Consider the following 15,545-nt stretch of genomic DNA (forward strand, 5'->3'; position numbering starts at 1 on the left):
AGACAGGAGATTATCCTGGATTATCTAGGTGGGCCCAATGTCATCACAAGTGTCCTTATAAGAAGGCAGTAGTACAATCAGAATGAGAAAAGTGAGGCTAGAAACAGAAACATGTGCGTGTGTGTGTGTGTGTGTGTGTGTGTGTGTGTGTGTGTGTGAGAGAGAGAGAGAGAGAGAGAGAGAGAGAGAGAGAGAGAGAGATTTGAAGATAGTGTGCTGCTGAGTTCCAAGCAGAGGCCATTAACCAAGAAATGCAAGTGCCCCCAGAAGCTGGAAAAGGCAAACAGTCTCTCTTAGATCTCTGCTGACATCTTGTTTTTAGGACTTTTGACTTCCAGAATTTATCACCAAACTCAGCCGGACATTCTTAGCACTGCCGCTGCTGTGCTCGCCAGCTGTGAGCCCAGCTTCTGGCTGAGTGGCACTCCCCCTGTGGGAGCACACTGACCACCAGCAGGCAGCTCCTGCATTGAGCATCTGTCCCTTGGTGGTCAGTGAGCATCATAGCAACCAGTCGTTCCGCCATTCAGTTGATTTGCATATTAGCCTTTTATTATATAGGATAAGGAGAAATTGACAAGTTCACAATTGTTGAAGGAGAGATCTGAATATATTAATCTCAGTAATTAATAGAGGAAACAGATAAAAATTTGACAAGGATATTGAAAATAACATAATGAGACACACACACAACAGACACACCCTCCAACTAACCCCCCCTTTTTTTTTTGCTGATTTTTAGAGAGAGAGGAATGGAGAGGGAGGAAGAGAGAGAAACATCAATGTGAGAATGTGAGAGTGAAACATCATGTTCCTGCATGCCCCCTGCCCAGAATCAAGCCAGCAACCCGGTGTGCCCTGACCGGGAATAGAACTGAAAACCTTTCAGTGCACAAGACAATGCCCAACCAACTGAGCCACACCAATCAGGGCTAACAAATATATTTTTTCCTTAAGCAACAGGGAGTATTAAAAAGAAAACTGATTACAAAATCTTAAAAAATAAAGTCTAGCAATCCATTAGAAAGGGCATTGTGATAATTAAACACCAATAAATTTACCTTATAAAATTTAGAAAGTAAAACCATATGATCATCTTAATAAAAGCAGAATCATTTGATAAAATTCAGTATCCACTCATTATAAAAATTCTCAGTGAACTAAGAATAGGAAGAAAATTCATTAAGCTAATAAAGTTATCAATAAAAGGCTGCCATAGTATGTACATAATAGTAAAATGTTAGACTTACTCCTTTTAAAATTAGCAATAAAACAAAAATACCCCCATCTCTGCTTTAAGATTGCACTGAGGCCCTAATCTAATCCAGTGATTAGAATGAGATAAAAAATAAAATGTATATGAGTCACAAAGGAAGAAATAAAATTGTTCTTATTCTGAGGTGATATGAGTTTCTACATAGAAAACCCAAGAGCATGTATACTAAAGTTATTAGAGTTAATAAGAGAGTTCAGCAAGCTTACTGGATATTAGATCAATGTAACAAATTGCATTCCTTATTTGCCAGGAACAAATAGTGACAAAACACAAAAATGTACAAAGAAGCACCATTTATAATAAAAAATGGCTCCTAACAATAAATCTAATAAAAGATGTGTTGAAGTATGTGGTGAAAATTATAAAACTTTAATAAAATTAAAAATAACTAAACAAACAAAAATATGACACATTTCTAATAAGTAGACTCAATATCATAAAGACATTAATACCCCTAAATTCAATGCAATTTCATTAAAAATTCCAAGAGGTTTTTCTATGAAACTTGATAAAACGATTTAAAAATTTTTGTGGGCAAGAAAAAGGTTAAGAATAGCCAGGATAATTTTGAAAAACAAAGTGGAGGGAAATTGTCCACTTGTCCAATATACTAGTATCTCAAGGTTTATTGCCCACTATATCTTGAGGTATATGCCTCAAGGTTTATTATAAAGCTATAGCAACTAAGATAATGTGGTACTATTGTAGAGGAAGAAAATCTGACCAATGAGAGAGGCTAAAAAAATCCAGAAAAGTACCCACACATAGTATATAGAAACAATCCTATATAATAAAAGCGTAGTATGCAAATTGTCCCCTTGACTGGGAATTTGTCCAGGAGTTGGACCAGGGGGTGGGGCCGGCAGGGGGAAGGGAGGGAGGCCCTGGTTGGCAGTTGGCAGCTGCTAGGGACGAATTTTGTGTACTGGGCCTCTAGTAAATTATAAAGTTGCCATTTCTCTAAAGAGAAAAGTGGGACTGGGACTTGGTTAGCTATGCGGCAAAGGAAAATAAATCTCTACCTCACATTATTGAGGGAGATATAATTCTTAAATGCAAAAAACCAAAATTTTAGATCATTAGGAGAAACTATAGAGGTAGCAAATATCTTATGTATAGAAAGGATTTCTTTTTTTTTTTGTTTGTTTGTTTTGTTTTGTTTTGTTTTTTTAGAAAGGATTTCTTAAAGAAGATGAAAACCATAAACCATAATGGAAAAGAATGCCAAATCTGAATACATTAAAATTTAAAATTTCTATGCATCAATCAACATCATAAGAACAAAATACAGAAGCCACAGGTATGGAGAATACAGTAGCAGCATATTTAACTGACAAGAATTAATACTCAGAATATATAAAAGGGTCTATGTCAATAGGGAAAACAAACAAACAACATATTAGACAATTAAAATATGAAAAAAGTTACGAAAGGAAAAAACTGGAATGAACAATAAGCAGATGAAAAATCTTCAAAGTCACTAGCAGTTAAGAAAATACACACTGAGCCCCGCTGGCATGGCTCAGTGGTTAAGCGTCGACCTATGAATGAGGAGGTCCCAGGTTTGATTCCCGGTCAGGGCACATGCCCGGGTTGTGGGCTCCATCCCCAGTGGGGGGCATGCAGGAGGCAGCCGATCAATGATCCTCTCCCATCTTTGATGTTTCTACCTCTCTCTCCCTCTCCCTTCCTTTCTGAAATCAATAAAAATATATTTTAAAAAAAGAAAATACCCACTGAAACTGTAATAGACAGCATTTCATATCTAGCACATGACCAAAGATCTAAAAGACTTAAAATACCAAGAACTGGAAAGATGTAGAACAACAGGGACTCACATAAAAGCTCAGGAAAGTATAAAACTCTAAACTTAGGGGCAACTTGGCAATATCTAGCAAAATTGCAGGTGCTCATATCTTATGACCCAGCAGTACAACATCTAGGTTATATAACCTAAAGAGACTCTCACATATACTCATGGAGATGTGGCATTCTGTGGTCCACTTGGATTACCTCTCTGATACTATTTTCTACAATTCTTCTCCCAACTCAATCTGCTTTAGCTGGTCTGGCCTCCTTATTTCCAGAACACACCAGCACATTCCTACCTCAGTGCCTTTGCACTTGCTGTTTTCTCTGCCTGGATCTCTCTTCCTCAAGGTCTCTCCCTGGCTCCTCTTCATCTCCTTCCAGCTTTTATTGGAATGTCAACTTCTCATTAATGTCTTCCTAGCTCCTCTATTCTCCATCCTCTTCCCCAACTTATTTTTTTCACCTGAGCACATATCATTAACATAATATATAGAATACCTCATTTTATTGCACTTTGCTGTTTTAGTTTGTTTGTTTGTTTTTTACAATCAGAAGGTTTGTGACAACTCTGCATTGAGCAAGTCTATTGGGGCCATTTTTCCAACAGCATTTGCTCACTTTGTGTCTCTATGTCACATTTTGGTAATTCTCTCAATATTTCAAACTTTTCATTATTATTTGTTATATGGTGATCTGTGATCAGTAATCTTTGGTGTTACTGGTGTAATTGTTTTGTGGCACAACAAACTGCACCCATAGAAGACAGTAAACTTAATTGATAAATGTTGCGTGTTCTGACTGCTCCACCAACAGGCTGTTTCCCCATCTCACTCCCTCTCCTCGGGCCTCCCTATTCCCTGAGAAACAACCATATTGGAATTAGGCCAATTAATAACTCTACAATGGCCTCTCAGTGTTCACGTTAAAGGAAGAATAGCATATCTCTCATTTTAAATCAAAAGCTAGAATTGATTAAGCTTAGTGAGAAAGGTTTGTTGAACGCTGAGGTAGGCAGAAAACTAGGCCTCCTGTGCCAAAGAGCTAGTCAAGTTGTGAAGGCAAAGGAAAAGCTCTTGACAGAAATTTAAAATACTACTCCAGTGAACACATGAACAATAAGAAAGAGAAACAGCCTTACTGCTGAGATGGAGAAAGTTTTTGTGGTCTGGATAGAAGACCAAACCGGCCACAACATTCCCTTAAGCCAAAGCCTAAGCCAGAGCAAGGCCCTAATGCACTTCGATTCTATGAAGGCTGAGAGAGGTGAGGAAACTTCAGAAGAAGAGTTTGAAGCTAGTGGAGGTTAGTTCATGGGTTTAAGAAAAGGAGCTGTCAGCAGGCTGTGAGTAAAGGCTCCTCTGCTGGGTCCGGGTGCTTGGCAGCAGCTTTATCCCCGCAGGTCCTCCCTGGGCCCGGAGACACCCCCGCCCCAGTCATGCTGAGCAGGGTATGGAAGCAGCTGACTAAGAAGTGCTATCTGTGTGAGAGCAGCTATTCCATGAGAGGGTCTGCGAATGTATTATCTCAACACTTCCATTTGAGACACTCTACATCCTCTGCCACATCACCCTGACCCACTTCAAGAAGCCTGCTGAGTTCACTACAGTGGATAATGAAGATGCCACAGTCAACAAGATTGCTCTCAAGCTCTGCACCTTTACCCTGGTGGTTTCCCTGGGTGCCGTACTGCTCCTGCCCTTCTCCATCATCAGCAATGAGGTGTTGCTGTCACTGCCTTGGAACTACTACTACATCCTGTGGCTCAACGGCTCCCTCATCCATGGCCTCTGGAACCTCATTTTTCTCTTATCCAACCTGTCCCTCATCTTCCTCATGCCCTTTGCATACTTCTTCACTGACTCTGAGGGCTTCGCTGGCTCCAGAAAGGGTGTCCTGGGCCGAGTCTAGGAGACAGTGGTAATATTGATGCTCCTCACTCTGCTGATGCTGGGCATGGTGTGGGTGGCGTCAGCCATTGTGGACAACAACAAGACCAGCAGGGAGTTACTCTATGACCTCTGGGAGTACTACCTCCCCTACCTCTATTCCTGCATTTCCTTCCTTGGGGTCCTACTGCTCCTAGTGTGTACTCCGCTAGGTCTCGCCCGCATGTTCTCAGTTACTGGGAAGCTGCTGGTCAAGCCGCGGGTGCTAGAAGACCTGGAGGAGCAGGTGTACTGCTCAGCCTTTGAGGAAGCAGCTTTGACCCGCAGGATTTGCAATCCCACCTCCTGCTGGCTGCCTTTGGACATGGAACTGCTGCACAGACAGGTGCTGGCTCTGCAGACACAGAGGGTCCTACTGGAGAAGCGGTGGAAGGCTTCAGCCTGGCAGCGCAACCTGGGTTATCTCCTGGCCACGCTGTGCTTGCTGTCATTAATGGGCCAATCCCTACTCATTGTGGCCATCCACATCCTGGAGCTGCTCGTCGATGAGGCTGCCATGCCCCGGGGCATGCAGGTGCCTCCCTGGGCCAGGTCTCCTTCTCCAAGCTGGGCTCCTTTGGTGCTGTCATTCAGGTTGTACTCATCTTTTATCTGATGGTATCCTCGGTCGTGGGATTCTACAGTTCTCCACTCTTCCAGGGCCTGTGGCCCAGATGGCATGACACAGCCATGACACAGATAATCAGGAACTGTGTCTGTCTCCTGGTCCTAAGCTCAGCACTTCCTGTCTTCTCTCGAACCCTGGGACTCACTCGCTTTGACCTGCTGGGTGATTTTGGATGCTTCAACTGGCTGGGCAATTTTTACATCGTGTTACTCTACAATGCAACCTTTATGGACCTCAACACTCTCTGTCTGGTGAAGACCTTCACTGCAGCTGTTCGGGCATAGCTGATCCGGACTTTTGGACTGGACAGACTGCCATTGCCTGTCTCTGGTTTCCCCAGGGCATCTAGGAAGACCCAACACCAGTGACTTCCAGTTGGGGGTGAGAGGGAAAAAAATGGACACTGCCATCTGCTACCCAGTCCTGAAGCGGCTCCTGGAGTGGGTGATCCTTAGGACCTAGAATCTGAGAGGGGTGGGTGGCAGAGGGGAGCTGAGCCATCTGCACTGCTGCATAATCTGAGCCAGAGTTTGGGACCAGGCCCCCGTGTTTTTCCAGATTTAACTGTGGGCCTTAGCATGGGGTAGGGCTGGGTGACTCGGGTCGGGCTCCTGGTCCCAAATCTGTTAACACATCAGTCTGCCTCACTGCTATTCCAGGCCATGCCTGTAGCCATGTTTACATGGTTTGATGTGCAATAGGGTAGGGTGGGGACAGGGGAGGGACTGAGTAGGGGCAGACGTGGGGGAGAAGATTATCTCCCTTTGCCTCTGGTCCAGAAGAGCCTAAGCACGGTGCTATCCTGGAGGGACTTTGGACCACCAGAGAGGTGAGGCTGTGGGAAAGAAAAGGTCACAACCATCAGCAATAAAGTTGATCCCAAAGGTTTTCTTTGTTTAAAAAAAAAAAGAAAGAAAGAAAGAAAGAAAAGGAGCTGTCTCCATAACATACAAGTACAAGCTGAAGTAACAAGAGCTGCTGTAGAAGCTGCAGCAAGTTATCCAGAAGATCTAGCTAAGAAAATTAATGAAGGTGACTACACCAAAAAACAGATTTTCAATGTAGACAAAACAGCCTTCTATTGGAAGAAGATGCCATCAGGACTTTCATGGTGAGAGAGGAGAAGTCAATGCCTGGCGTCAAAGCTTCAGAGGACAGGCTGACTGTCTAATTAGAAGCTAACACAGCTGGTGGCTTTAAGTTGAAGCTAGTGCTCATTTACCACTCTGAAGATCCTAGGGCCCTTAAGAATTATTCTAAATTTATCCTGCCTGTGCTCTATAAATGGAACAACAAAGCCTGGAAGACTACACATCTGTTTACAATATGGTTTACTGAATATTTTAGCTCACTATTGAGAACTATTACTCAGAAAAAAAGATTCCTTTCAAAATATTATTGACAATGCACCTGGTCACTTAAGAACTCTGAAGGAGATGTGCAATGAGATTGATGTTTTCACATCTTCTAACACAACATGCATTCTACAGCCCATGAATCAAGGAGTAATTTAAAGTTCTTATTATTTAGTAAATACACCTTGTAAGGTTATAGCTGCCATAGATAGTGATTCCTCAGATGGATCTTGGCAAAGTCAATTAAAAACCTTCTGGAAGAGTTCACCATTCTGACGCCATTAAAAACAGTCATGGGAATAGGTCAAAATATCAACATTTAACAGGCATTTGGAAGAAGTTGATTCCAACCATCATGGATAACTTTGAGGGGTTCAAGACTTCAGAGGAGGAAGTAACGGCCGATGTGGTGGAAACAGCAAGAGAATCAGTGTTAGAAGTAGAGCCTAAAGATGTGACTGAATTCTGCAATCTCATAATAAAACTTTAACGAAGGAGGGGTTGCTTCCTATGGATGAGCAAAGAAAGTGGTTTCTTGAGATAGAATCCGCTCCCAGTGAAGATGCTGTGAGGATTGTGGAAATGAAAACAAAGGATTCAGAATCCTATCTAATAAAAGAGTAATATGCAAATTGACCATACTTCCACTACACTCACAAGCCATGCCCACCAGCCAATCAGGAGCAAGTATGCAAATTAAACCAACCAAGATGGCTGTGGCCACGGAGTGAGCAGGAGGCTTGAGTTTCCCAGGCAATGGAGGAAGCCAAACTTCCTGCACACCCTGGCCGGCCCAGGCCTCCACTCAAGGCTACAAAGTTTCAATTATAGAAGATTAATAAATCCCAACAAAAATGGCTGCAGCCACGGAGTGAGCAGGAGGCGTGGCTCCGTTCAAGGCTACAAAGTTTCAATTATAGAAGATAAATAAATCCCAGATACCAGGGCCTCCGCTTGGGTCACCAGGGGGCGTGGCCAGCCTGCAAATCACCACAGGTCCCTCGCCCAGGCCGCCCCACGTCCCAAGGGAACCCCCAACCCTGATCTGGGACACCCTTCAGGGCAAACCAGCTGGCCCCCACCCGTGCACCAGGCCTCTATCCTATCTAATAAAAGAATAATATGCAAATTGACCATCACTCCAACACACAAGATGGCTGCCCCCATGTGGTCAAAGATGGCCACCACAAGATGGCCAGCAGGGGAGGGCAGTTGGGAGGGACCAGGCCTGCAAGCGAGGGCAGTTGGGGGCAATCAAGCCTGCAGGGGAGGGCAGTTGGGGGGGACTCAGGCTTTCAGGGGAGAGCAGTTGGGGGGACCAGGCCTGCAGTGGAGGGCAGTTAGAGGTGACCAGGGCTGCAGGGGAGGGCAGTTAGGGGTGATCAGGCCTGCAGGGGAGGGCAGTTAGGGCCAAACAGGCTGGCAGGGGAGCAGTTAGGCATCAATCAGGCTGGCAGGGGAGTGGTTAGTGGGTGATCAGGCTGGCAGGCAGAAGTGGTTAGGGGCAATCAGGAAGGCAGGCAGGCGAGCAGTTGGGAGCCAGCAGTCCTGGATTGTGAGGGGGATGTCCTACTGGGACAAATTTTGTGCACTGGGCCTCTAGTATTACATAAACATAATTGATAAAAAAGTGGCAGGGTTTGACTCCAATTTTAAAATAAGTTCTACTGTGGGTGAAATGCTACTAAATAGCATTTCATGTTACAGAGAAATAATTTGTGAAAGGAAAAGTCAATTGATGCAGCAAGTTTCATTGCTGTCTTATTTTAAGAAATTGCCACAGCCATCTCAGCCTTCATTAACCACTACCCTGATTAGTCAGTAGCCATCAACATCAAGGCTAGACCCTTCACCAGTAAAATGCTATGACCTGCTGAAAGCTCAGATGATGGTTAGCTTTTAAAAAAATAAAGTGTTTTAAAATTAAGGTATATAAGTTATTTTAGACATAATGCTATCCCGCACTTAATAGACTATAATATAGTGCAAACATAAGCTTTATATACATTGCTAAACCAAAAACTTCATGTAACTTGCTGTATTGCAATATTCACTCTTTTGCAGTGGTCTGGAACTAAACCTTAAATATCATATTACGAAGGTATACATGTATATTTTATATATTTACTTATTTATGGAATATAAATTCATAAAGTCAGAGTTTTGGTTTGTTTTTGTTCACTGTAGTTTTTGCAGTATCTAAAGCAATACCTAGTCAATAGCTGCTCAATAAATATTTGTTATATGAATAAATGTACATACAAATATTTATTACAGCATTGTTTGTAATCATTCCAACACCTTGTGAAATAGAGTCGGATAAATAACATCCCCATTTGTTCAATGAGAGGAAATGAGACACAGAGAGGTTAAAAAGCTTGTCCAGAGTCCCAGGACCAGTATCCAGCACAGTCTCAAGTGTAGAAGGCTGCTTGATCTCCGACTTAAGCAGATTCCATAGTCCAATATATTCTAGTAAGAAAATTATTAGAATGACAAATCGGTTTACTCCCTAAAACATTATGTAACCTCTAAAAATGTATTCCTTTGGAGACGATTTTTCTATTTCTTTTATAAATAAGAATTACTTCAAGCAAAATAGAATGCAAAAGGCTCTCAGTCATGCTGTCCAGATGTATATATGGAAAGTGGTTATCGTACTGTGAATTTTACTGGTAAGAATTATACTAGTAAGATGCTTATTATATGAAGCATGTGAGGAATGTTGGGAATATAAATGTTGTATATTACATGCACTTATTGTAACCATATACTGTGGTATCATTTCATCAAATGAGACTATCTATTCCACTTTTTCTGAAGCCTAAAATGAAGGAGAGAAAAAATACATTTTGAGGAGAATACAATTGAGCTTTTCCTTATAAAATATAGAGGATTGGATACTCTATAAAAACACCTAATGGCTATTAGTGTCAATAGAACTTATGAGCGCATATAAAGATGAAGAAGTCCTCTTAGTGTAAAGACATGCAACGAACACAGTCGACCTGTATCCATAATTGTGGAGAAGAGAAGGGAGGAGAAAGAGACAAAATCAACATGTGGCTATAGTGACAGGAAATAGGCAAATGGGCTGCTAGAGAGGGAGGGGACACACCAATGCCCCAGGCAGAAGTTCACAGTCAGGTGTTCATATCATATTTTAAGTGTCTAAAGCTGTGTTCTTCAAGACAGGTGCGAAGTGGGTAGATGAGCTGAGAAATTCCAAAAATGTAAATAGTGCAAAATTCTTGCTCTCAAGGGTTTGTGTCTGATTATGAGTATGTCACATGGACAAAATGACATGCCTTTTCACTAGCTGGCATTGATGAAATGAAGTAAGCTATGCTAGCCCTTAGGATGTGCGAGTTATGTTCCCTGAAGGAATCCTCACACATGCACTCATGGAGACATGAGAGTGTGGCTGCCCACCCACAGGCTGAGCGCTGGGAGCTGGGTGACATGCTGACTCACTGTCCACCAGGCTGGGGGTCAATGCCTAATCATGACTTACCAGTGGGGATCTCCAGCTTCAGAGAATTTAAAAATTAACATAGCATGTTTGGAAAATTATTTGGAATTAAGTATTAAAGCTAAATAAATGTACATATATGACCCAGCCATTCGACTCCTAGATATAAAAGGAAATTTTTCTTACGTTCTCCAAAAGTCATGTATAAGAGTATTTGTGTCAGCACTATTCATAATAGTACCAAAATGAAAGTTTTAAAAATGTTCATCAGAATGCAAATGTGTATGAATACTTGTTCAATGAAATACCATATAGCAACAAAAATGAACAAAGTACTGCCATATGGAACAACATGGATTAATCTTAGTATAATGTTGGGTGAAAGAAGCCAGACATAACAAAGTATATGCTGTGCAGGTGAAAATAATCTACAGTGGTTCCTATTGGTGGAGGCGGGAGGAACATAACGAGAATGGAGCAAGCTGAAGGCCTCTGGGCTGCTGATGGGGCTGTTTCTCAATGTGCATTTCACTCTGTGAAAAGTCATCTATTGTACAGTAATGCACTTGTCCATTGTGCATTATTTTAAATTAAACTTGTATATTAAAAGGGCAACATATGGGCATATATAAGTGAGTGCAGAATACAGAAGTTTGGCAAAGTGAATTCAGGGATGGGCTGATTAAGAATGATGGGTTGAAGAAGGTGAATTTTGAGATTCAGATGAGAAATCTGGAGGGGAGAAGATGGGGCAGGTGCTTTGTTGAAGAAGAAATCCAATAATGATATATAAAGAGAAGTGTATAGGATGAGATACAATGAGGAAGGAATTTAGATTTTGATATGTACTAGGGAACTACTGTTTTTCCTTTCACAATTTTTAATTAAAAAATAATTACACAGATAGTATATAATGTAAGTATTTACATATAGGTAATCCTATTTAATAAAGAGTAATATGCAAATTAACCATCACTCCGCCACACCCACAAGCCACACCCACCAGCCAATCAGGAGAAAATATGCAAATAAACGCAACAAAGATGGCTACGGCCACAGAGAGCAGGAGGGAGGCTTGGGTTTCCCTGGCAATGGAGGAAGCCAAGCTTTCTGCCTGCCCTTGCCGGCCTAGGTCTCCACTCAAGGCTACAAAGTTTCAATGATAGAAGATACATAAACCCAAACAGAAATGGTGGCAGCCACAGAGCTGGAAAGAGCAGGAGGCTAGGGTTGCCCCCGGTGATGGAGGAAGCCAAGCTTTCTGCACACGCTGGCAGGCCCAGGCCTCGCTTAAGGCTACAAAGTTTCAATTATAGAAGATAAATAAACCCCAGATATAAAGGCCTCCACTTGGGTCGCCAGGGGGCGTGGCCAGCCTGCAAACCACCACAGGCCCCTCGCCCAGGCCACCCCACACCCCAAGGGAACCCCCACCCTGATCCAGGACACCCTTCAGGGCAAACCAGCTGGCCCCCGCCCGTGCACCAGGTCTCTATCCCATCTAATAAAAGAGTAATATGCAAACTGACCATTACTCCAACACACAAGATTTCTGCCCCCATGTGGTCAAAGATCCTGCCCCCATGTGGACACAAGATGGCCACCACAAGATAGCCAGCAGGGGAGAGCAGTTGGGAGGAACCAGGCCTGCAAGGGAGGGCAGTTGTGGGCAATCAGGCCAGCAGGGGAGGTCAGTTAGGAAGGACCAGGCCTGCAAGAGAGGGCAGTTGGGGGCAATCAAGCCTGCAGGGGAGGGCAGTTAGGGGTGACCCAGCCGGCAGAGGAGGGAAGTTGGGGGTGACTGGGTCTGCAGGGAAGGGCAGTTGGTGGGGACTCGGGCCTGCAGGGGAGAGCAATTGGGGGGTACTGGGCCTGCAGGGGAGGGCAGTTAGGGGTGACCAGGCCTGCAGGGGAGGGCAGTTAGGGGTGACCAGGCCTGCAGGGGAGGGGAGTTAGGGGCAAACAGGCTGGCAGGGGAACAGTTAGGCATCAATCAGGCTGGCAGGGGAGTGGTTAGGGGGTGATCAGGCTGGCAGGCAGAAGCAGTTAGGGACAATCAGGAAGGCAGGCAGGTGAGCAGTTGGGAGCCAGCAGTCCTGGATTGTGATAGGGATGTCCAACTGCCCGTTTAGGCCCAATCGGGCTTAAACGGGCAGTCGGACATCCCTTGAGGGGTCCCATATTGGATCGGGCTTAAACGGGCAGTCGGACAAACCTTGAAGGGTCCCAGATTGGAGAGGGTGCAGGCTTGGCTGAGGGACAACACCCCCACCCCCGTGCACGAATTTTGTGCACTGGGCCTCTAGTATAAGTATAATTATACACATGCTACCTACTTGTTGAAAATTTAAAAAAGAGAAGCATAAAGCCAAAAAATTACCCATAACTCCATTCTCCTTATAGAACACTAGAGGCCTGATGCATGAATTTTTGTAAGGGTGGGGTCCCTCTGGGTGGCCTGCGGGGATCGGACCAAAACCTGCAGTCCAACGCTGCCTGCAGCTCCTACCTGCCGCTCCCACTCATCCCAGCCCCACTGTGCCTGCCGCAGCTCGCACTCAGTCCCAATCAGGAGAGGCTTGCGCCAGCCGTGAGCCCTGCATCTGGCACCTTCCCGAGGGGAGTGGCCTGCAGGTTCAGGCAGAAACCAGCTCTCCGACATCCCCCGTGGGGGTCCCAGATTGCAAGAGGGCACAGGCCAGGCTGAGGGACCCCACCAGTGCAAGATCGGGGCTGGGGAGGGACCGGCGGGAGGGCTCCAGGACTCAGTCCCAATCGATCCCAGCAGCAAGCTAACCTACCGGTTGGAGTGTCTGCCCCCTGGTGGTCAGTGCACATCATAGTGAGCAGTTGAATGGCTTTAGCATATCATTAGCATATTACACTTTGATTGGTTGAACAGTGGACTGGTCAATGGACAACCAGGCACTTAGCATATTAGGCTTTTAATATATAGGATTGTGGCATCCTCTACATTTCTATATTGAAAATTATGGAGATATAATTTGAGGATTAATATTAATCATATGGAAGTTTATTAAATATCTTGAAGTAATAGGTGGGTCAGAAGACCTTTAAGCTTTGCATGCTCCCCAACTCCAACTTGCTGCCAAGAAGCTGACATTATTTTAAGAAAGGTTTCTGCACAGTGCAGACTTTTTTTCCTTTTTCCTCTCAACTAATTGAGTTATAATCTTTCTATTAAGACAAACATGTCCAAGGTCTCTAGCCCAGTTACAAATTACATCCAATCCAAATAAAAGTATCCATAGGAAAGGTGAAGAATGTTTGTCTTTTCCTATACATTTTATCAAATCTAGAATTTAAACTTAAGAGGTGTGGCTTGGGAAACAAAGAATTTTGCCCATGGTCCAGCTACAATAGCAAACAAAGGATGGGTTGAGGCCACAGAATAAGATAAGATGAAAGACCTCCAAGGAAAAAAGGTAAAAACCAAGTTCATTAATTTTTTCTCTCTTAGTATAATTTCCATATCTTCTTCCATGCTGTTGTGTTTGATGGGGGTGAAATTGGGAGCAAACTTGTGAAGTTACTGCAAGTAGGGAACTTATAAAATCTTCATCAAAGTCCCTCCTGGGCATGAACTAAGGCAATATTTACTTCTCATGACTTGGGGTACAACTTGATATTGTCAACAAAATTCCCTAATATCTGGACATTCAGTCTGTCTTTACCATTTTTTCCCCCCAGACAGCACAGCTCCAAAGAATCCTGGTAGTTGAAACAAATTTACTCCACCCTCATTGTTTCTGTACACAGCTATGATAACCAGTGGGTTCCTCCCTTCCTCAAGAACAGCAGCTCTAAAGTTCTTGAAGTTGGCTCTTTTGGAAAGATACTCACCTACATGGGAATACAATTTAGCCATCCCTTATACTTTCCTAAATTCAGTAAGCATTTTAGAAATACCATTCTCAGTAAGGATGGTGATTGTTTATTATTTAGATTCAAATATTGATGAAAATAGAGAGGAAGTAAATAATCCAAGGACACGGCTGTTGCTTGTCCATGAACTGAAAATGGAAATTTAGAGTTAAATCCAAGGTCATAAATTAGGAAGTAGAAAGCCTGCTTAAGGAGCATTCAGAGATTAGAGGTAACATTCCAGGAAATGCAGGGAAAGCACTTGTGTACCCTTGAATGCTTAGTTCAAGGGCATCTGATGCTCATGTGGTTTGTTAGAAAAGGATTCCTGTGCCTTTCACAAATGTAAAGCTCCAGTTCACTCTGAGGAAACAATTACTGGGAAAGGTAAAACCACTGTGGGAGAGGGGAAAAGGACCTCCTATTCTCATATCAACTCATATTGAGAATAATGGCAGAGTTCTATTGGTCCAGAGGGACTAATTTGTCCCTGTGTCTCACTGAACAGTTGCTGGGATTCCCTGGGTGGTTCAGAAAAGTATGCCTTAGATCACTACCTAAGTCCATTAAAATGGATGTGTTCTTCATTTCACACAAACTCACGCCTAAAGTCTTACATTTACAAATAAAATATAGATTGTTTGCATTATGAAAGAATTCTTTACACAAGGATAAACTTCAAGATGTCCTTAAATAGCAAATCATCCTGGTGTGTTTTACAATAGGATAGCATGTACGGTAATTTGATCACAATTTTTCTAGGAGCACATCTTCAGGGTCAAGAGTGGAATGCCTATATGATCATGATGGCTGTTGATGTGGCTAAATGTCCCAGCACATGAGGTATTGGTGTCAGATGAATTATTGTAGTATTGTACTTCCTGACCACTGCAGGGTGTTTAAGAAAGAGACCAGTCTCATAGAAAGCTCTATATTCTAACTGCTGATCCAGGGGATGAAAACACAGCAGGGAAGGAGCAAGGGAAATCTGCTTTGGCTTTATTAAATGAGGTATTATCCTGGTTAGCTTCTGTACTGACGAAGTAGTCGTTGTTCGGAGACCTTCCCTCAATGGAATTCCTGCCAACATTTGATACTTTGAAGAAATTATCAAACATTTTGACTTCAAGTGAAAATAATGGCGAGGGTCATGCTATTAGAATCAAATGGGACAATGCACAAGAGTGCATTT

General features: G+C 43.2%; 1 protein-coding gene and 1 pseudogene across 2 annotated transcripts in view; one reads left to right on the top strand and one right to left on the bottom strand.

The window, feature by feature from the left end:
* LOC308242906 (IQCJ-SCHIP1 readthrough transcript protein) overlaps window positions 1-15,545 on the bottom strand; it is a 687,650-nt gene that overhangs the window by 279,178 nt on the left and 392,927 nt on the right. The gene's annotated exons all lie outside the window — the stretch shown is intronic.
* Window positions 4,524-6,009, top strand: LOC308240821 (protein LMBR1L-like; annotated as a pseudogene). The gene has a single exon. The product of its transcript is annotated as a protein LMBR1L-like (transcript).

This window comes from Plecotus auritus, assembly GCF_963455305.1.
Source record: "Plecotus auritus genome assembly, chromosome: 2".
In the NCBI taxonomy this organism is placed as follows: Eukaryota; Metazoa; Chordata; class Mammalia; order Chiroptera; family Vespertilionidae; genus Plecotus; species Plecotus auritus.